This window comes from Alnus glutinosa, chromosome 8, assembly GCF_958979055.1.
Source record: "Alnus glutinosa chromosome 8, dhAlnGlut1.1, whole genome shotgun sequence".
Classification (NCBI taxonomy): domain Eukaryota; kingdom Viridiplantae; phylum Streptophyta; class Magnoliopsida; order Fagales; family Betulaceae; genus Alnus; species Alnus glutinosa.
In genome coordinates this window covers 26,301,974-26,325,093 of record NC_084893.1, presented here as the reverse complement: position 1 = coordinate 26,325,093, position 23,120 = coordinate 26,301,974, and the positions used below count along the sequence as shown (strand labels likewise).

Below are 23,120 nucleotides of genomic sequence, written 5' to 3'. Positions count from 1 at the left end.
GAATGTAACCTCTTTTCAGCAACTCTGTCTCTTGGAGTTGCAACTCTTTAGATTCCTTCTAACTGAGGCGATAAGTTGGTCGATTCGGCAAGCTTGACTTTGGCACAAATTTGATGTGGAGCTGTATATCTCTCATGGGTGGCAAACCAAGGGGTAGTTCCTCTGGCATCCAATCAGCAAACTCAGTCAACACCTCTTGTAACTCCACTGACACATCATCATCTACTTTGGAACCCTTTTCACATGTCATCAAGGCATACACAATGCCCTCTTCTTCTATTTCCTCCAGGAACTAAGACATTGATAGGAGATTAATGCCCTTCTCAGTCACTGGTATAGGAATAACTCCTTCTCGCTGAGGTGCTAACACCACCTTCTTCTTTCCCTTGATGCTCAAAGTATAGGTATTTTGCCACCCATCATGGACAATGCCTCGATCATACTGCCAAGGCCTACCTAGTAATAAATGACATGCATCCATAGACACTACATTGCACCATGCATTATCAAAATATTTCTTTCCAATTGAAAAAGAAACCAAACACCTCTTATCTAATGTTACCTCACTTCCCTTTTTCAACCAGGACAATTTGTATGGTTTTGGATGGCGATCAATCTTTAACTGAAGCTTCTTAATTGCATCTTCTGACATCACATTCTCGCAACTACCACTATCAATAATAACCTTGGAAACCTGTTCCGCGATCGTGCAGGTGGTATGAAAAATATTGGTTCTTAACCATTCTTATTTGGAGTCATCTTTTGGAGCAAGCAAGCTTTTTTTGACAACAAAAGTCTCGTGCCCAACTCTGTACAAAATCTCCTTGTCATTGCCATCATAAAAAAAGGATCTCCAATGATGAATTCTTCTACCGTTTCATCTTCAATTAAGAGATTCTTACCCGTTCTACTCGCAGGCTTTTGACAATTGGTCGCTCAATGACTAGGCTCCCCACATATGAAATAGCAAATGCTGGGGTTGGAACTCTGGCCTTGCATAGGTTGAGGATTAGGACGAGGTTCCTTTGGACGAACTCTTCGTGTATTCTAATCTCTTCTTGGTGTAGATTTGGTATTGCTTCTGGTTTGCTGCTTTTTTAAAGTCAAGGCACGCTAGTAGGCTTTAGAAACCATCTAGAGGGAGTGGAGACTAAGGACATCTTGTAAGGACTGCCGCAAACCGCCCAAGTATCATGCCACCAACTGCTCCTCGGTCTCTAACAAGTCATTTCGAGCAACCAATTGGTAGAACTCTTCAATGTAATCATCAACATATTTCGCACCTTGTCTTAGCATATGAAGCCGTTGAAACAACGTATTACGTATGCGTGTATCCCAAGCGGATGCATGACTCTTTAGCTTGATGGCGACAAGCTTCACCTTCATGCGACCTGGAACCTCCTTATAATCAAAGATTAGCTCTACTTCGTGTAGCCAATCAATGAAGTCTTCGGCTTGTAGAGTGCCAGAAAATTCTGGAAGCTCAACTTTGAAGCCTAAGTGTCCATATCGGTATTCCCGACCACGCTTTTCCCCACCCAAAATAGGATTATGATACGGGTTCTCAAAGCTGGAATCTGAATCGCGATCATCTATCTCAAGATCCCTTTCCAAGTTTTGCGCCGCTAGATGCCGCGTTAACTCTGCAACTTGCCTCTGCAAGTCTTCAATCGTCACGTCTTGTACATCGCGTTTATGGTAGGGGACTTCCTCATTTGGAACCTGTCCACGCCGACCATGACCACAACCACCAACCAAGAAAGCTGATAAAAAATTCATCCCAAAAAGACGCTTAAGCTCTGATACCAACTAACACCGGATAGAACTAAGATTGTTCTGATAGCGTATGATAGTAGCAAAAACTATGAATTGAAGATAGAAAAGAGAATTTAGGAATAGAGAAAATAACAAATAGGAAAGAGATTACCCTTAATTGCCCCAAATAAAAATAAGAAAATAGGGAAATAACTTTAAAAAACTTAAAATTTAATTGATACTTCAAAATTTGATTGAAAAAATAATAACAAAGACTAGATGCCTTTATATAGGTTAGGTACCTCCTAATTTAACAAGGAAAAGGAAAAGAAATACATAATCCTAATGGAAAAGAAAAAACCCAATCCTTATTTGAAAAGAAAAACTAAAACACACATGAATAAAATAAATCCACGCTAAAGTCAATCTTCTCCTGCATCAGTTCACCGATTAGGGGAGCTGCCGCCTTGTAGCTTTATCAAAGAATAGTATTCTCCACCACTACTTAAGGAAATGAGCTCGTTATGCGAGCCTTGTTCCACTACCTTTCCATTCTTGATCACAGCAATGGAGTTGGATTTCTGTATTGTCGACAGCCGGTGAGCAACAACTACACATGTCCTGCCAACCATCATCTTCTCAAGTGCTTCTTGAACTAGACTCTCTGACACACTATCAAGTGCGCTGGTAGCTTCATCCAACAGAAGGATTGAAGGGTTCTTTAGTATTGCACGGGCTAGTGCTATCCTCTGTTTTTGACCACCTGATAGCTGAGCTCCTCTTTCTCCACAGTATGTGTCATACCCATCTTTCATTCCACTGCAAGAAGAAATGAATATTTTATCAACAAATTAACAAGCTACTGGTTTCTGTTTCCTGGCGATTTTTTTATTTCTGTTTTGGCTACACATTATAGAAATCAATCTTAAGGCTACATGATTAGGTAGTCAATCTTCTTCTTTTTTTAATTCCTATCTTTCTTGCCAAGAAATTAATTTATTATATCCTAGAGTTTCCATACCTTATAAATTCATGAGCATTGGCAAGAACTGAAGCTTTTCTTATCTCGGACTCCGTAGCATTCTCTTTCCCATAGACAATATTTTCGCGTATGGTTCCGACAAAAAGAGTTGGCTGCTGACTGACTAATGCAATATGTGATCTTAGCATTCTCAAATTAAAATTCTTAATATCCTGTTCATCTATATAGACGGATCCCTTTAAAGGATCATAAAACCTCTCAATAAGCCCGATAATGGTTGATTTGCCAGAACCACTTTGCCCCACCAGGGCCATTGTTCTCCCTGCATCAATCAAAAGGCTCAAGCCCTTAAAGATCATCTGATCAGGTCTTGCTGGATATAAAAAGAAAACATTTTTAAGCTCCACACGTCCTTTTATTCTTCTTTTAATGTCTGATCCCGGTGTGTTTTCTGGATCAATCTCACTTCTCCGATCAAAGATAGCAAAAACTGATTGAATGGCACTGCTTCCTCTAGATAGATCATTTGTCATACTCCCAGCTTCAGCAATAATATAAGCCGTGAATAGCAATGTAAAAAATGCTTGAAAAAGATGCTTTGGTCCTATTAGTCCTTGCGACAGGAGCCTCCCACCGTACCACAAAGCCAAAGCTGTCGATGCTGTGTTAAAAAATTGGGAGCTAAACAAGCCAAAACCCGAAACCCAGGACTGTTTAACACTTGCCTTCCTAGGACCGCTTAAAGGTTGCCCCAAAGAGCCCCAATATTCTCTTCTGAGAAGAGAAAGCAGTTACAGTTTTGTGATTAATGACTGCTTCGCTTGCTAGTTGGCTAACTTCCTTCTGTGCTTTCCGGGCTTTCTCAGACATACTCTTCGTCAAGACAAGCCTCGAGTAAAAGCTCCCAATAACCAACGGCTGCACAGCAATCATTACAAGGGATAGCCTCCATGTGAGGACTAGTCCTAGTATGTAAGCAAAGGTGGCCCCAGAAATTGCTTGGACCATCAGTGAAATCCGGTCCTCAACAAGGGACCGAACCATGTTGGCTTCAGTCGCTAACCTTGCACAAATGGCTGCACTTGTGTTCTCATCTTGCTCAAACCACCCAATCTCAAAGGTCATTAGTTTCTCGAGTAGATTCTCCCGAACCCTTTTTGTCAACGTCTCTCCCATAACTGCAAAATTGTAGTGTTGGAGGATATTGGTGAAAAAGTGGAAAGCACCAATGCCTAAGAAAACAAGGGTCAAGACTCTGGATTTAGACTTCATTTCGGATTCAGGGAGGAAATAGATTGATATGAGTAATCCCACGCAGTAGGCATTTATGGGTTGTACTGCTCCAGAACCTAAGGCTCCCAAGCATCCAAGCACAGCTTTTCCCCACTCAGGTGCATTCATTTTTAGTAAACGCCACTGGGAAGGAGGAGGATTGGTAGAATTATTTCCATATTTTCCATCACTATCACCGTCAGGGTCATATTGTATGGAATAAGAGTAGGGTGTGCCAAGGGAAAATGCCTGGCTAAAAGAATTGAAATTTGGACTGCTGCGAGTGCTCGATCTCACGCTGATTGGGCTTGAAGGGATGCTCATTTTGTGGTGGTTTCTTCCCTCTACTGGAGAACTGGGAATGTTGGAAGCTTCATTTGGTATAACAACCTGCTGCAACTGCACCATCTTGGAATATTCCCCACCTTGTCCACCATTTATTTGCATAAGGTCATTGTGTGAACCTGATTCAACTACTTTGCCAGCTTGAAGAACCACAATCAGGTTTGCCGTCTTGATCGTGGACAAGCGATGGGCAATGACGATTGTTGTCTTCCCTTTGAACGCCAGATCAATTGCTTTCTGCACTATCCTTTCAGACTGTACATCCAGAGCACTAGTGGGTTCATCTAGCAGCAGGATTTTTGGGTCCCTGAGTAGAGTTCTGGCTATAGCAATTCTTTGCTTCTGACCGCCAGACAATAGGAATCCAAATTGGCCAACCTGGGGAAGCCATAGTTGTACATGTTATATATGAAGTATTCACCGAAAGCAACATGAAGTTATGACTCTTTCTTAAATGATGAACTTTCGCAAAGTTCATAATTCATGTCCTATATTGGCAGGTATCATATTAAAGCCAAAGTAGTTCATTCCTATAGAAGCAAGTATCATCTGCAATTGAGTAAATGTTACAAAAAAAAACCCCATTCTGGAGCATCCTCGACTGATCTGACAAGTGACAACGGATATATTTCTAGCAAAATCTTAGTTGCTATTGCGTAAAAAAATTTAAGAGGCGATTATAAATACTTAAAAATGACTATTGGAAGTTTATATTTCTTGAAATACCTTAAAAAAAACTTCACACAAGCATAACAAACTAGAAAACATATTCTGAGCTAGAAGTGTAGAAGTTGGCTTACTTGAGTTTCATATCCGTATGGTAACTTGACAATGAAGTCATGCGCATTTGCTGCTTTGGCTGCGATTATGACATCATCAATTGAAGCTCCTTCTTTCCCAAATAGTATATTCTCTTTAATGGATGTTGCAAATAGAACAGGTTCCTGATTTACTAGACCCAGTTGGGATCTCAACCATTTCAGCTGAAGTTTTCTTATGTTGTAGCCATCCAAGAGTATATCTCCTTCAATGGGATCGTAAAATCTTTCAAGCAGTGCAATGATTGTGGACTTGCCTGAACCACTGCCCCCAACAAGACCTACTATGTTACCTGCTGGAACCTTCAGATTGAAGTCTTGTAAGATCGGCATCTCAGGTCTTGATGGATAACTAAAATATATGTCTTTAAATTCAATTTCTCCTCTCACATATGATAGAGCTTTCCCCTGTTTATCTTCAGAGTCTATAGAAGGAACCCGATCAATCATCTCGAAAATCCGGGAGGCAGCAGTTGTTGCCTCTGTAATCCCAGTTAGATTAGGGAGCGCCCTCAAAACACTCCTGAAATTTCAAAACGAAAATTATTAATTCTAAATTGAAATCAAGGAGCTGAAGCCTAAGCATGCAATTAGCGAGAAACATAAGACCAGTTATAAGGAAATAACTCACAATCCTCCCATTATTACATTAAACCCAGCTGCGATTACATGGCCACCCATTTCAGCCTTTTGAGTAACCAAATAGGTCTCAACCCAAGCCTGAAAACCCCAACCTACATATATAATTCCCATGCTCCCAAACAGCAATCCCTTTACAAATCCTTGTTTTACTCCCAATCTCAAAGTTGTCTGAAGTGCACAGCTGAATCTTTCTAGCGTCTGACGCTCCCCCACATAAGAATATACAGTTCTTATTGAAGAAATTGCTTGCTCTGCAATCCCTCCAGCAACTCCATAAGATTCAATCATCTTCATTATCAGGCCCAGCATGATATTCCCGAACACAAGTCCTGGAGCGATGAACATTACTGAAAGTGGTATAGCCGCCAATGTAATTAAGTCTCCAAGAAAGTGTGAAGGCAAATATGTGGCAGAAGAAGAAAGTCGACATGTAAGCAAGGCAGTCGGGTTTCTGCAGATAGAAAGGAAACCAATTTCAATAAACAACATAAAGATGAAGAGAAGTTTTATATAACAATTTTCTTTCGCTTTTCCCTCAGCCTATGCTCGAAAGGGAGTGCAGCAACTTCCCACATGTGATCTTCTATCATATTTCCACGTGATTGACATGGCAGGTTGATTAACACCCATACCGGTCAGGTTTCGGCGATTGTGAGTCCTCTGTTTGGGGTAGGAGGTAACCACAATTGTCTACTTATTGATAAATTCTCTCTTGCTTTATTCCATGAAACTCTACTCCCTTTTAATACAACGGATGGTCGGTGGAAAAAAGAAAAAAGAAAAAAAAACAAACAAAATGGCGGAAAACATTTTCAACGGAATCATCTGGTGTTTGGTGCGACGAAAAATAATAGTCAAACCGAAAACGTTTTCTAAAAAATATTTTACGTCGAAAAATGGAGTATTAAAATATGATTTTGAGAATTTGTCTGCTTAATTCCTTCGTAATAAGCCTTAACAAGGGAAGGGTGTTATGGAAATCAAACCTTCTCACACAAAGCAACTTGGATTGAATTGGCGTCCGAGGAGATGAGTGTCACAACTTGGTTGGTTGTCGAAGTACCAGCAATTTGGGTGTCAAAGAAACCAACGTCTTGTCTGAGGACAGCTTTCAGGTACTCCATTTTCATCCGAGAAGTGTGTCTCTCTGCAGTTCTTGCCCAACATAGCCCTTCTGCAAGAGCAATTGGCGACCACAATGCAATGCAAAAGATAGGTTTAAATTTCTGTGCTAACCATCAATTCTTTCAAGTCAAAGATGATTCATGAAACGAATCTACTTGAACTTTCAGAACTGCAACATACCCACAAAAGCGGAAACTCCAACTCCAATTGCAGCATAGAGCAGCCTAAGAGCATACTGCAAAATGGAAATGATAAAAGCAAGTTCACAAATTAAAGTTTCATCAAGTACTAAATTCCACGATCAAGTAAAGGGACTATCAGGGCATTAACAAATTACATTAAACTCCATTCATTTGATTCTCCTGCCCCTTGTTGAGGCAATGTTGTTGCCATATAATTAAGCATATGTATTGTTTGAGAGTGCGTTTTAAAAAAATTACGATTTGAAACGCAGTTTTTTTACATTTTCAAATTAATCCCAGTCAATAAGGTACGTTTTTAAAAACACATTATTTTAAAGACTAAATTGCGATTTTAAAAATCAAATTGGAATGAGAAGAAGTGAGAACGTGAACAACACAGGATTGGGAGTCATACAGAATTATCTTCTTTGGAACTGCCTTTCCTTGGGCAGATTCCTCAAAAGGAATGAGAGTCAAGGACATCAACAACATCGAATAAGCGTATCGGAGAATCCATTGTAGCTCTTGCGCGCTCCCTCTCCTATAGGTATCAAAATACAACATAGGGCACTAAGGTCCAAGTATGGTTCTGAATAATTATTGCGATTTCACTGAACGCTCAACTGCGTTTTTTAAAATCGTCTCTTTAATTCGCACGTTTTAAAATTGCAATTCGAAACGGACCTTTAAATGTTAAACAAGATGGCGTGGGAGCAATGTGAAGTTGAGACTAGAGATTTTCCTGGTTCCATTTATTCACGGGAAAAAAAAAAAAAAAAAAAAAAAAAAAAAATGACAGAAAAATTGATTGTTTCTCTGAAACAACTTTCTAAACATTTCATTTTGTTTGAGAACCAAAAGGCAAACGCCGCGCCATGGAAAGAAGCTAGGCACGGGGAAGTTGAAAATTTGTACTAGTCTTGTATGCACTATTTTCATGTTCTAATAATTATGTTTATAAGTCAATGAGTCTAACCACCGAGGGAATAATCATTTCTCAAGAACAAGAAGCAATTAAGCTTCTGTTTTATTCTCTCTCTTTTTTTTTTCCTCTTTTGTTTTAAAGAAAATACATGTTGTTTAAATACATGCGGAGTGAGACGTGCCTGAGCCCCGGCCCCAAGAGTGGTGGCAGCAATGGGTGGCTCAAGGGGTGAAATTCTTGTGTTAGTATAGCCAAAAACAGGTTATATATATGGGAGAACTGAACATGCTTACCTTGTCTACAACATCGTTTGTCAAAGGGTTCTTCTTGCCATTTCCGTAATCATTAATGACATCGCTTAGAATGAAATTAATTAGAGGGTTCTGCAACCCATCTCCAATGCTGCCCAAAGTCCCCAACAGCATCAACAACATGTCCAGGCCATCTGCATATCGGAAAATGCTACCTTTGGCCCTCATTTTCCCAAGTCGATCTTTTTAGCCGATCGAGGTGGCCAACTTTTAGAGGGGATAATAATTAACTTTCACCTATATATATATATATATATATACATGCGTAGTTAACTTCTTGTGTACTCAACATCGGCAAGCTGTTAGTATGTGTTATAATTGTCTTTTTTATTATATCTAATGCCAATCCCAAAGGGAATTGAGTTAATTAATGGGTTTTTTAAAATATAGCCGGTATGGATTATATTGTTGATCTTGGTAGCCTATGAATATCTGTTCCCATAACTCCAACCAGTATTTTTATAAGGTACAGGATCTCTTGGTTCACTGTTTGCATGTTTTGTTGCATGCAGTTCCTAAAACTGCATAAATATTATTCTCTACGCTTATTGTTGAAGTACCGTATATCCCTCCGGATAAAACACTTTGTTATACAGCCAGCCTGTTTTTTAGTTTTCTTTTTTTTTTTTTTTTTTTTCCTTTTTTTCTCTCTAGCTTTTGAGTCTTGGCTAGTGGGAAACTCCGTGTCGACCTCCGTTAGCTGGATCCAAACAACATATGATACCCACGAGAGCTTCTAGGCATGCGTATTTCGTCCGTCTCTTTTCCACGTGTCAATTTTTTTTTTTCGTTTTTTTTTTTAAACAAAAAAAAAAGCAATCAAAAGATTCAAAATGCGGATGTCGCCATTCTCACGTCTCATTTTCAAAATTTCCCAAATCTCCCCCTCTCCACCGTGCTCTCCCCCACCAACCGGAAATCCAACCCACTTGCCAACGCTGACGCCGCTCGCTCCCTCTTGGAGTCCGTCGAAACCAACAGACCGGCCCGCCAACCGGAAATCCGACCCAGCCGACTGTCGACCCCAAACGAACGGCGCCCACGACCGAGCTCCTCTCTCTGACCCAGCAGACCGAGCACCACCTCTAAGCACCGCGGATCTCCGACCCAGCAGACCGTCGACCCCAACGAACGGCGCCCACGACCGAGCTCCTCTCTCTGACCCAGCAGGCCTAGCGCCGCCTCTGAGCACCGCGGATCTTCGACCCAGCAGACCGTCGAACCCAAACGAACGGCGCCCACGACCGAGCTCCTCTCTCTCTCTCTCTCTTTGACCCAGCAGACCGAGCGCCGCTTCTGAGCACCGCGGATCTCCGACCACGGCAGATCTCCGACTCTACGGTCTCTCTCTCTCTCTCTCTCTCTCTCTCTCTCTCTCTCTCTCTCTCTCTCTCTCTCTCTCTCTCTCTCTCTCTCTCTCTCTCTCTCTCTCTCTCTCTCTCTCTCTCTCTCTCTCTCTCTCTCGTAAATTTGCTGTATACCCTTTCTCTTTCCCCCTTTCATTTTTTGAGAAAATTTTATCTTTTTATCCTTAGTTTGGTTGGTGAGAAATTTTTTTCTTTTTATCGGTTGGGTATTGAATTTCCTGTTGAGGGAAAGACTCCCTTGGTTACAAATACACAGTTGTTCCTCACATTCAATTTTATGGCATGTGCTTGCTTTCTCCGAAATTTAGCTCACGAAATGTTTCTCAGTAAAACAGTTGGATTTGATGCTCTTTTCCTACTTATGGAGAATCAATTCCTGGGCTCTCTTGCTTCTCTTGCTTCTTAGCTTTGATTGTGTGATACATTTTTTTTTTCCTGTGCTCTTTATCCATGAAGGAACATATGCTGTAAGGATTCTGATCATTGTTCTGTTTTCCACTGCACGGGGTTGGTAAGGCTTTGTTTTTGTTATTGTTATTTGAATAACAACTAAGATTATAACTTAGAGGGTTATTTTATCTATTATTTGCTTATTTAATAATTTCAAATTTTTCTTTTCTAACAAGCCAAATTTCCACTTTCAGAGATTGTAACTGAAGTGGAACCTTTATTATGTTTCATAGCCTCCAATGTTAGTCCTTCAAGCCAATTGATCTAGGGTTTCCACCTAAGGACAGGAAAGTAACCCTCTGGCCGTATATTCAAATTTGAAACCAATACTCAGTATTGATTAAATGTAGTGATTTAATGTAGTGTCAATTTGAGAATGGAGATCTTTGTTCTTTTTGGTGATGGAGAAGATGTTTTTTCTCAAGAAATGACTAGCATTGTGGTTTCCCTGTTGAATCTAATGGAATGAAGTTCAAATCAGTGTTCATTTTGCGCCTTTGAATATTTTTGTTGCTTTTACTCAACCATTCTGTTATAGTAGATCGAATTTTTTCATCCTGTATATTTATTCATGATTGCTGGTGCCATTATTAATGTGATATTCTGATATTCATTTGGGGTTTTTTTTTATTCTTTATTTTGATATTCTTTTGACCATGGTTGTTTGACATGTTTAGATTGGTTGGTTAGTTGAATGATACTTTCTGAGGTTTTAGTTGGGTCTTTTGCATAGGCATGACAAAATGTCGGTAAATAGTGGTGCGTCAAGTGTGTCAAGTGCACGTCCGTTATGTTATTGTGGAGTGCCTGCACGTGTCAGGTATTCTTGGACTGATACCAATACCGCCAAAAAATGGTATGGCTGTGAAAATTATAAGGTAATTTTTGAAATTAATATTGTGTTATGCTTTGTTTAATTGCTAGTAGGTGATGGCATTGTGATGATATTAATTTACTTTCTTTGTTATACAGAGAACGGGTGATTGTGATTTTTTTGCATGGGCTAATAATGAAATGACTATGTATGAGACGAAGATAATGGAACGCCTAAAAGTCCTAGACGATAGAAGAAAGACAGATAGTTATAGACTTGAGAAGCTAATTGAAACAAAAGATAATGATCAATATGTTAAACTTGAGAAGCTAATTGAAAAAAAATGTAATGATCAGTATGTTAAACTTGAGAAGTTAATTGAAAAAAAAAATATAAAGATGAATATGTTAAACTTGAGAAGCTGATTGAAAAAATATATAATGATGAATATGTTAAACTTCGACGGGAGCTGTGTCGCACTAATGGGACGATGTTTCGGGCTATGATAGTAGTGGTCATTTTGCTTTTAGTTTTTTGCCTTAGTGGCTATGGTGGATCTCGAGGTACTTACTTAATGTTAAACTAAAAGAAAATGAGAGGTATGTACCAAGTTGGGATGTACTGTATTGTGGTATGTTGGATTGTAATGTGGTCACTTGGTTTTTATTTTAGAAGATGAATGTTATTTTGTGATTGGTTGAATGTAATATGACAGCTTATTTCATTAAACTTTTGGTTGGATGGTGGATTTTGCATAAATCATGTCATTTTGCTTTGGTAGATGGTGGATTCTTCTTAGACAATTTTTGTTTAAATCCTGTAAGGTTTAATTGGAAGCTCATGTTTTTGGTGATACTTGAGAATTATTGGATGAAGCTTCTTGAGGCTGAGTCTTACACTTTTGAGACATTTTGGAGAAACTTAAAGCTTTCCCATAAAAGGGATAGTTGCATGATTTCAAAAGATTTGGAATAGCCATTTAACAGAAATTGAAATTGCTCAAAAACACATTTACACATACAATCCATTTAACATAAATTGCTCAAATTCAGTCTTCAGTAGGCTTACATTTCCAAGGACAAAAAAAGAAAAAAGAGAAGCAGATTCTCAACATTTTCCTTCAAACAAAGTAGGCTTACATTTCCAAGGACAAAAAAAGGTATACACCAATATCAACAAAATGTAAACCAAAGTTTCCTTCAAACAAAGTAAAAGCATGAATTCGTTTTCACGTCATCTAGAGGCAGTGAAGAATGATTGTCAACGGGTGTTTGTCTTCTAGTCAAAACCATCTGTCTGCATCACAACTGGAGGGGAAAAAAAACAAAAGAAATAAGGAATAATCATTGAAATAATCAACTGTTTCTATTCAAATGAGAATACATGAAATAGTGCTGCACAGTCCGATAATCAGCAGTAAGTATATTGTTCCAGCTAAGGTCCAAAATATGGAAGAAAGAGATGCTTCCACAACTCTACCTCCCAATCAGTTCTGTTATGCTCTTTATATATATATATCAAAAACAAAAACACCCACATATATTCCTAGTCTTCCTATAGCAATCCGTCGTCGTCACAAGATAATATCACCCACATCCACAGATAATATTAATATCAGACAGCTACCAAAAAAAAAAAAAAAAAGCATATGAATTAAAGCTTTAAAAAAAAAAATGGGGGAATCATGATATTTTTTGTTGTTGGAGGAACCAGAGTACTAAGTAAAGTAAAGTAAAGTAAAGTGAAAGACAAAGGAATAATCTCCCTAATCTTGCATTATCTGTATAGAAAGGTTAATTACATGATCTGTAATTTTATCTATTAATTACTATTCCAAATTGTTAAAATTATTTTTCTTGTATAAATCTTGTGTTCCAACAAGTGAATCAAACATATATATATCATAGCTGTATCAGTACATTTAGAATTATATGTAGGCAAAGTTAAATTCTTCTTCCTAGCTTCTTGTTTAAAATTCCACTCTTTAATATTTTGTAATTCTACCTTACTAAAATAAAATTCTGTGTTGGTATATATATATATATATATATCATAAGACAATGGTAACTAATAATTTGTTTCTCCAAATTTTCACATACTAAAGTACGAAATCTCTGTATGTGCATATAGGACACAGAAAAGATAAACCTTAAAAACTATACAATTTACAATCCACACTAGCAGGTGTCCTAGAGAAATAAAAGCCTACAACTTCATGGCTAATTTTCTCAAGCAGAACTCTTAATGCCCAGAAGAGAATCCCTGAAAACTTCAAGGAATGTGAATCATCCTCCACAATTTTCTTTGGGGTTTGCCCTTGCCACAACCATTCATATTTTTGGATAAACCTGCCTAATAAACTTGCACGATGGTGAATTATATACAAGTGTTTGTTGACCAATCAATTACAAAAATACAATAAGATCAGTGCTTATCGTTGCTGTTAAGGCTACAAATTAATAAGGCCCATACATGAAAAACTTGTTGCATCCAATTAATATGACCAATCTTTTAACCTAGCTAAATGATAACCAATATATAATCAGATTAATCTCGGATTAGCTCTATGCACTAAACAGATGGTGCATGAGTTGTCAACCCGGGCTTTCAACTCATTAGGCAGTTTCAAAAAACCATGAGCAAATCCCCATATATATCATGCCAGGAATGCGCCCCCTTTGTTTATGGGGAAGGAAACAAGCTCAAAACACCCAAGAAAAAAAATGAAGAGGAAATAGTAATGGAGAGGAGAGGTTGTTTTACCTCTAAAGAGCTTCTTTGACAAGGAAGTGGAGACGGGCTAAGATCAGTTGGCGCTGGAACTGGAGACCTCGGTCAGTGGTGGAGACGGGGAGCTCGGTCGCCGCCGGAAAAGGGAGGAGATTGGCAGGAAAATGGGGGCAAAGTTCTGTCAGAAATAGTGGAGCTTGGTCGCCGTCGGAAAAAGGAGGAGACCGGCTGGAAAATGGGGGCAAACTTCTGTCGGAAATCGGGGAGCTTGGTCGCCGCCCGAAAGTGGAGGATATCGGCCGGCAAATGAGGGCACGCCGCTGCTGGAAATCGGCCGAAAAAGCTGGCACCGGATGATGGAGACCGTCGGCCGGAAAATGGGGGCACGCCGCTACTAGAAATTGGCTGGAGAAGCTGGGCCCTAAAATTGGAGCAGATCGGCCGAAAAATGTGGGCACGCCGCTACTAGGGGATCGCCGGAAATGGGGAAGGAGATTTCAGGGAAAGAGAAAATGTAGAGGGAGAAAATGTGGGGGGAAAATGTCTAATGGCGCTGTGAATATTCGCTGACCCGAGTGGCTCTCAAATTTGGGAAATGATAGGCAAGGGACACTCATCCGTCTCCTGTCCTACATATAATAATAAAATAATATATTATATATATATATTTTTCATTTATTCTTTCTGATTTTCACTTTTTGTTTATATAATATATTATTTTATTATTATATGTAGGACAGGGGACAGATGAGTGTCCCTTGCCTATCATTTCCCCTCAAATTTGGGGGGAAAATGTCTAATGCCACGCTGGAAAGAGACGGAGACGAACAAAAGTCTCACGTTTAGCTTTTCCCTGATACCCACCAATTTTGGGGGAAAAGGTGTCGTCAACACCAATTTTGACAGTCCTGAGTGTCACAATAAAACTCCCCATTATTGTCCTTCTCTGTTCATCTCTCTCTCTCTCTATCTGAACATTCATTTTTCCTTTTAATATATATATATAATCTCTCTCATACTTATTCGGTTGCTTTTACTCTTTGTTTTTACTCCTGTATTTTTGTAAACTTCTATATTAGGTTAAAGAGGCTTTGGCCTTAGTAGCTTAGTGGGCCTTTTGAGTGTAATGGGTTTTCCATATATAGAGTATAGGTGGTTTGATCCATATTAGTAGTTGTAAAGGTTTATGAGTAATGTTTCTTGCACAACTCTTACATAAATCTAACAACTTTTTTTTAAGATCAACCATTAAATATTTAGGACCCAGATGTAGGAAAACAAATCAAATAGTTTATCATAAAAATAAAAAAAAAATAATTAGAGTTGTGCAAAAATTGTGCAAGAAACATTACTCAAGGTCTATATATAGAGGACCGAACAATTTTTTTTTTTATTTTTTATTTTTGAAGAAATATTATTGATCTCATTGAAAAACAAGAAAATCAAACAGAGCAAAGCTCTACAAAATCAGAGATGAAACTCTGATAACACCACATCAAAAATACAGTCTATCCAAAGACACGGAGTAGCCTGCAAAGATCCTAATTGAGCCAATAAATGGGCTGCCGAGTTTACCCGTTTTTTTATATGGCAAGAATGCCAATCATTAAAACCATCCAAAACACTTTGAATATCTTCAACAATGTGCCCATATCTGCACCAATTAACACCTGTACGGTTGATAGCCTGTACCACAAGTAAAGAGTCACCCTCCAAATAGATGCATGAAAACCTCAGTTTCTACATAATTCTATTAAATGAAGAGCCACAAGGCCTTCGCTAACCACCGGTTCAACCAAGATATCGACAGAGATAATAAGCAGCATGCACCTTCCCCTGAGAATCACGAACACTACCTCCATAACCCAATTTGCCATTTTTGGTATTAATAGCAACATCCCAGTTGGCTTTTAAGAAACCCGCTGGAGGAGGAATCCAACCACTACCATCTGAATTATTCCCCATAGACTCTATATCCCACCCAGTAGAACAAATAGCTTGAGCTCCTTTATATTCCTCTATGTGATTCTTAGCTAACACTGTAACGCTCCGCTTTTTACAAAAGAACATAAGTGAAAATTTCGATTTCCACGTGACATTAGGACGTCATCAAAGTTAAAAAATTGGCAGCGAAAATATATTTTTCTTTAAGAACTTTGAAAACATAACATCAGAGCTGACTGAATTACCTCATTATATTAAAATACGAACCATTAGTTTTAATACAATAAATACAATCAAAAAATACCAAATGTGCCACTGCAGCACTTAATAATAATAAAAGGTCTCATCCTTAAACATAATAATCCTAGTGACTCTGTACTTCGTCCTAACCTGCATAAACTTGCATATGATTGTGGTTAACACTAGAATCTCATACTGTCAGAACAGTGAGTCAACTGCGTTCCATAATATAACGACATATCGATACATTTAACAATAGACAATACTATAACATGATGTATGATGAATTCATATGCATAGTCCTTTTAACACTTCCTTTATTAATACCGTTGACTTTAACCATCTTTTTTCCTTTATTGATACTAGGGATTTTAACTCTCCTTTCGATACAGTAGACTTTAACCCTCCTTTTGACACCGTTGTTCTTACTTATTGCCTCAAGACTTAAACCCTGGTCTTATTAACGGTTTTATATTTCATGATAGTATAATATGCAAGGCCATTTATATCACATACCATTTAATATAACAAAATCACAACATCATAGTAATCAATATCACCGTATAATCAAACAAACAAACATCACCACATAATCAAACAAACCATTAACACCATATAATCAAACAAACCACACTCAGTAAGTATTCTAGTAATACTCACTTGTATATATACCTAAACCTAAACAATTGCATATCATTAAATAAACCTATATATCACTACATTAAAGAACTCAGCATCATTCTCAGTGAGCGAAATGCTCATTAATTATATAACAGAGTTTTGAAACCCAAAATAACTGAAATTTTATAATATCAAAGTAGGCACTGTTTCAGTTAAATACCAAAATAGATTAAAGCTACATATGGCTTATTTTTATATCAAATAAATTTAATAACTTCCTTAATATAAATAATGTTTAAAAATACTTTTTAGAATTTCCAAATTATGCACTAAAACAACAAAAACAGAAAGTAAGCAGTAAGGAAAACAGCTTATAAACAAAATTTACAATATGTACTAAATCAAACTAAATACAATCCTAAATATCCTGTAAACAACCGTTAATCCCCAGCAACGGTGCCAAAAATTGGTACGTGTCTCAACGACACGATATGTGGATTTTAAATTTATATATTGAACCACTTTGCAATAGTACGAATCAATTGTATTATAGTAAGGGTTATCGAACCACAGAGATTTAGGGTTGTTTGCGTAACAAAATATTTAAAGGAACGCATCTAACTTAATTTAAGAATAAACACAAAAGTAAAGTTATAGAATTGAAGCTACAACGAGTAAAATAAAAAAAAGCGGGAAATGAAAACAAACTTAAACGAAAACTTAGGGTAATGATCACATCCAATCATCAACCAATGGAATGTTTAACGTCTATATGAATCTTCATAATGTGCATAATATGAGCGAGTAATGAGCGTCAACCATTACGACGACCTCGACATGAAAATACTTTAGTTAAGACGTAATGTAAAGTACCTAGTTTTACATTAAACAACTCCACGTAAAATTAATTTATAATTGAAAAACGTTTACTTTACCAAATGTGTGAAGTGATTAATGCTCCCTACTTTACTACTCTACAAAAACATCATAATAAGCATACATAATACGTGAAAACTATAACTAGGCCACAATAATAAAGTATCTAGTTTCACACCTATCTATTTCATGTAAAAGTTACATTACAATTTAAAAACACTTTAGCCTACCAAAGGTGTGAAACGACCTGTATTCCCTAGCATACCATATAAGGTGACTCTAATAGATAAACATATATCATGTCAAGTTAAAAACATTGCAAAAGACATCGTTCTCTTTCAAGAACGTTGATTTTACTCAAGAAATCTAAGAAAACTCATAGACAAGTTCAACTCTTTTTCATGAATAAATGGATTGGAATATTGAATGTAAAACCTTTTAGCATGAGTTTTACAATCCTCTAGCCCTTCACAATCATCAAACACATCTAGAAAATTCTAAGAACGTCAAGAACACTCCATAGTTTTGGAAGAGATTTTGATCAAAACCCTAAGGAAGGGCTTTAGCTAGACATGATTAAATGAAATCTAAGCATGAAATTTATGAAAATTATACTAAAAAGGATATTGCATCACATAAAATAAAATAAAATAAAAGAAAGAAAAAGACTTGGAACAGTTAAAAGAAGAATTAAAACAAATAAAAATGCTTGCTGAAATTTATATGAAAAAATTGCATCAATACATAAAACTAAAACTAAAACTAGAATTAAAACTAAACCTATAGCTACAGATGCCTCTTAGGAAAACAAATTAAACCCAAAAAGAAGACATTTTCCTTCTTCCATTGAAAAATATCAATATGTAATCATTCATTCCAATTGATATTTTTGGACTCTAATTTTAATCTGCACAGCACCGGTTTTCCTCTCCACTGCACGGTTTTTAGAAAAAATATCAAGATGCCAAATTTCTACCGCACAACTGCTTTAATTTTCCACCGCACAAAAGAGGACACGGAGTAGTCGATCGATCGACCATTAAAGTAGATCAATCGACTTTTGTTGAATGAAGATAAATCCGATTTTTCCCTTGGCAGTGATGATTCTTTTAAGTACGTTCTTAGTTGATCTTCATCGCCCTTTATATCTTTTAGGCCTAATTTTGATGATTTTGATCTTGTTTCTGATTAGGATCTAAAAATAAGAGATAATACTAAAACACAATAAAACATTATATTTATAATATAGACTAAGGTTAACAAATGTGAATTAAGGTGTCTTGAATAGAATATTTCAAGACTTATCAAATATATAAAAAGTTAATCAAATGGGAAGTCCATGGGTTGCTTACTTAAGCACAAAAAATAATAATATAGTCATATATGCATATGTATACTCTTGATGTGAATATATGAAAAATATATATGTATAATTTCTGTTGTTATATGTATATATCTATTGGTATTGTACACATCATAGAATATATATATGTATACCTATATATTGTAGTGTCAAATACAAGAAATTATAGGTTCCAAATATAGTGCTAAAAAGAAATGTATAAAATCTCTTTTGTTAGTATGAAAATGATAAAGTTGCAAATAAAAATGTGGTTATTAAAATATCCAAACAATTAATGATTCCATGTAATAAAGGACTAGAAGAGATGATTATAAGTGATAATTTTCTTAGCACTATTTACTAATTTCATATTTTATGAATATAACCCTGCAGTTGATATTTTTGTGAACCCTGTGGAAGCGAAGGACTGTAAGTATAAATTACTTACTGATGGTAGTACTGGATTTCAATAGTTTTGTGTTTATGTTTTATTTTTATTGGATGCGTGTGACTGATTATTGCATACTGTTAATAATCAACCTATTAATATTGGACGCTACATCTCTCAAAGGTTCAGGATGGGAATAGTGCCTGGAACCGAAAACCCAATAATTCATATTGATTGCTACTATCTCTCAAAGTGCTAGTGGAGTGACGTGGAATGTACTCTGTTAGTGCGGAAATCATGCTAATAAAATGTAATGTAGGAGACACGTCGTCAAACGTCTCAAATACGCTGACCGGGGGTATGACCCTTATACGAGATGAGTGCAATGACTATATTGAACTGTTAAACTTTGTATAGAAAACTATCACTGCATCATTATATCATTATGTTATATCTATTCCTTAAATAACGCATAAATCATGGATATTATTGAATGACAGTTAGCTCACTTATGGAACTATGGGTTTGTGGTAATAACCACCCTCTCATAGATGATTGTGCATGTACAGATACTCAGGATAATCAGGATCTTTATGATGATCATGGTTTCATAGATGAGACTATTTGATGTCTCCTTTTGTGATAGACTTGCTGAACAGTCTATCTTTTATGTTGCTATTAGGTTTTTATTTTACGCACCTTCTAGACATCTTATGTTTTATGGTTTGTAATATGACTACTATCATGTAGGACGCAAGCCGCATGTGGCTCTTATGTTATTGCTTTTGGTGTGTATTTATTTGTAAGGCCTTTTATTTATTTTAATGTAAGTTGAGGTATTTCAATCAAAGCTCTATATGTATTGAAAGGGAATTGTCCCTGTTGGTTTAAAAAGAAAAAAAAATATTCATATTTTCTGCTGCGAGATTTATCGTCTCTGAAAGGTTAATGACACGTAATTATCAGATATAATTACTTACGCTTTTTTATAAAAAGCGGGTCGTTACATACCGAACCCAACCACCCCCATCTTCCTCCGTTTCAACTTCTTCCACATGCCCCCACCGAATTTCCTAACTGAAAACCCATAGCTTCACTCATGCATGAAAGGGGAAGATTAACATTCGAGTCCAAAACGCCGCCTTCTCAAAATCCATCTGAGTGGGAGGTATATCCCTATTGTAATCTGCCACAGAAAATAAACTGCCTTCAAAAACCCAAGGCCTTCCTTCCATCACCCTAGATTTCTCCCACGAGTTTTCAAACTCTATTAAAAACAGATTCTCTCCCAGAACCTAAAAAACAATCATTCCAAACGGTCTCCAACCTCAAATAAGGGTAGATTTGATAGAATCCTAATCAATAATACGACCAGAAAACAACTTCCCTACTATACACGATTTGCCCCGCAAAACCAACTAACAATAAAACTGCTTCTCAATCTCAAAGGATGAGAAAAAAAATTTCTTTCTACACTAGGGTTTCATAGACCTCTAGAGAGAAAAAGATCCGTAACCACTTATTAAATTACCAAACAAATTGTATAGGCATCGAAGATTGTATCCAGTTTTAGACTGTAATGGGAGAGTACCTCAAAACACTCATGAAGGTCAGGCACCTCGAATGCCTATTTTCAGTGTGATTTTCTTTATGGTTTTAATTCATCATTTTTATAGATCTTCCATTGTTCTTCCAATCCTTTCATCCATTCATCAATTTCTTCCCATTTCATTCCTTTTCAATTACAATTTTGTAAAACCTAACCCTAGAAATCAATAACAGTGAATACACCTGTTACATTTTTCTCTTGGTGGTGGTGGTGGTTGCGTTGAAGCAGTGGATAGGTGGGATGATGGGTCTATTCGCTTTGTAACTTTCATTCCCTCCACCTTCGCTCACTCTCTGTCCTCTCTTTTATCCTGTGTTCCAGGCGAATATATAAATCAGTGAGTCTTTGCATGACCCAAATCTTTTAGGCACAGATTTTTGGAGAGTGTTACTTGCACAACACCCATGCGCACAACAATTACACACCAAGATACATTGGGGCGTGAGACCCATACGGAACCCTCCGCATGAGTCTCACACTCCAATATGTCTTGGTGTGCAATTGTTGTGCACATGGTGTTGTGCAAAAATCATTATTCCAGATTTTTTAGTTGAAAATCTCACCTCTCTTGGGTGTATGTGTATTTTACTTAATTTCTATTTTCTCCGCCTCTTGTTAATTACTGAGATAGCTGAGCAAAAGAACATGAATTTGAATCTGTGTTTGGCTTGCTTGATGTTGCCTGTCTTTCCAAAATCTCATTGTTCGGAACTTGGGAGTGTAGTGAGTATTTCCAAAATCTCTTGGATCAAGTGTATTTTCCCTTATTTTACCTGGTTAATTTGCTCTGGTTATATTTTTTGTTTTTTTTCCAATTTGTTTTGATTTTCTGGCCGACTAACTCACCTGGGTGTTGATGGATCTGTAAACTTAATTGAACTATTTCTTGCATGTCTATCCCAAGAATTTTATTAAGAATAGAAGACGTCGTTAATTGCTTGTGTTCTGTTCCTATATAAAAACAAGTTTGGTTTAATCATCAAATTGCATTTATTTAGGTAATTGACGCCGGTGTCTCCCCCTTCGAGAGGTTTCCCCAATTATTTTCTTTACTTTTTCTAACCATCAAGTGGTCAGCTAGGGGTTATAGGATCCTCACCATTTCATTTAATGGGATCCAGCTATCATGCGGTACTAAAAAGTACCGCATATCTACGGTAGTATTTTCTACCGCTAGGATTCACATGGAAACAACGCCTCTTTTTAGTTTTTTTTTTTCTTTTTTTTTTCTCTCTCTCTGTAGACACTCTCGGCTTGTGGGAAATGTCTCTTCCTCAGAGCACGTCACTCCTCCATCTTCAAATCTCTCGGAGGAAGAGATATGGACCAGTTGAGAATCATCCTGCCTTTGAAACTGGAAAAAAAAGATACAATCGTGAATACTTGACCAGTTCTAGTGCTGGGAAATGGAATCTGGGAAGGAACTAGAAGCGATTTCAAGTTCCTCATCTTGTGTAAGACAGCCAGGTGGGTAACACTCTTCAATGAGCTGGCCTTGCTCAAGGCCACAACCCATTGCCGCAAAGATTCAGGATCAATCTTTGGACTAAGTTCTGTCTTCACTGTGAATGAAGGAGTCCGACTAATTTCCTAAAAAGTTCTCATCGGTCGGAAAGACGAATGTCAAACTTTCCCACTTAAAACTTTCTGGGATTTCTTCACTTCAATACTTGCAATCACAAAATCAAAGCCTGACAAAGAAAAGGCAAACAACAAAGAGGAAGAAGAAGAAGAAGAAGAAGAAGAAGATATGCAGATAGAATAAACCACAAAAAAAAAAGGAAGGAAAATCGAGTCGAGTGACAATAATACTTCATTGAAAAGCAAGAAAAAAATTATAGGAAACAAGTAAAAATCAGTCTTTCATTTTTAGTCCTCCGGAGAGATCTGGAGGTGGTAACTGGTAAGAAGTAAACATTTCCCACAAGTCAAGAATGTCTAGAGAGAGAGAAAAAAAGAAAAAGATAAAAAACTAAAAAGAGGCAGTATTTCCCATGTGAATCCTAGCGGTAAAAAATACTACCGCAGATATGCGGTACTTTCTAGTACCGCATAGTAGCCGGATCCCATTTAATGAAATAGATATTATCCATTTAAATGTAAGGTCAAGATTTGAAGTTAGTGCATCTAACGGGTCAATGTTGACACGTCTTTTAAAATTTAAAATAATGTGAAATCATGTACACCATTATGAGTCCGTTTAAGTTTGCGATTTTAAAAAGTGCGATTTAAAAAAGTGATTTTTAAAAACGAAGTTAAGCGTTTGGTAAAATCGTAGTTTGACCTTTAAAATTGCAAGTTAACCTTTTAAAATACTGCATTTTCAAAAAAGCACATCATTGTTTGCGATTTAAATAAGCATTTTTTTGCATTTTCAAATCG

General features: G+C 37.1%; 1 pseudogene; it reads right to left on the bottom strand.

Annotated features, from left to right (window-relative positions):
- Window positions 1–2,082: 2,082 nt before the first annotated feature.
- Window positions 2,083–6,236, bottom strand: LOC133875829 (putative multidrug resistance protein; annotated as a pseudogene).
- Window positions 6,237–23,120: the final 16,884 nt, after the last annotated feature.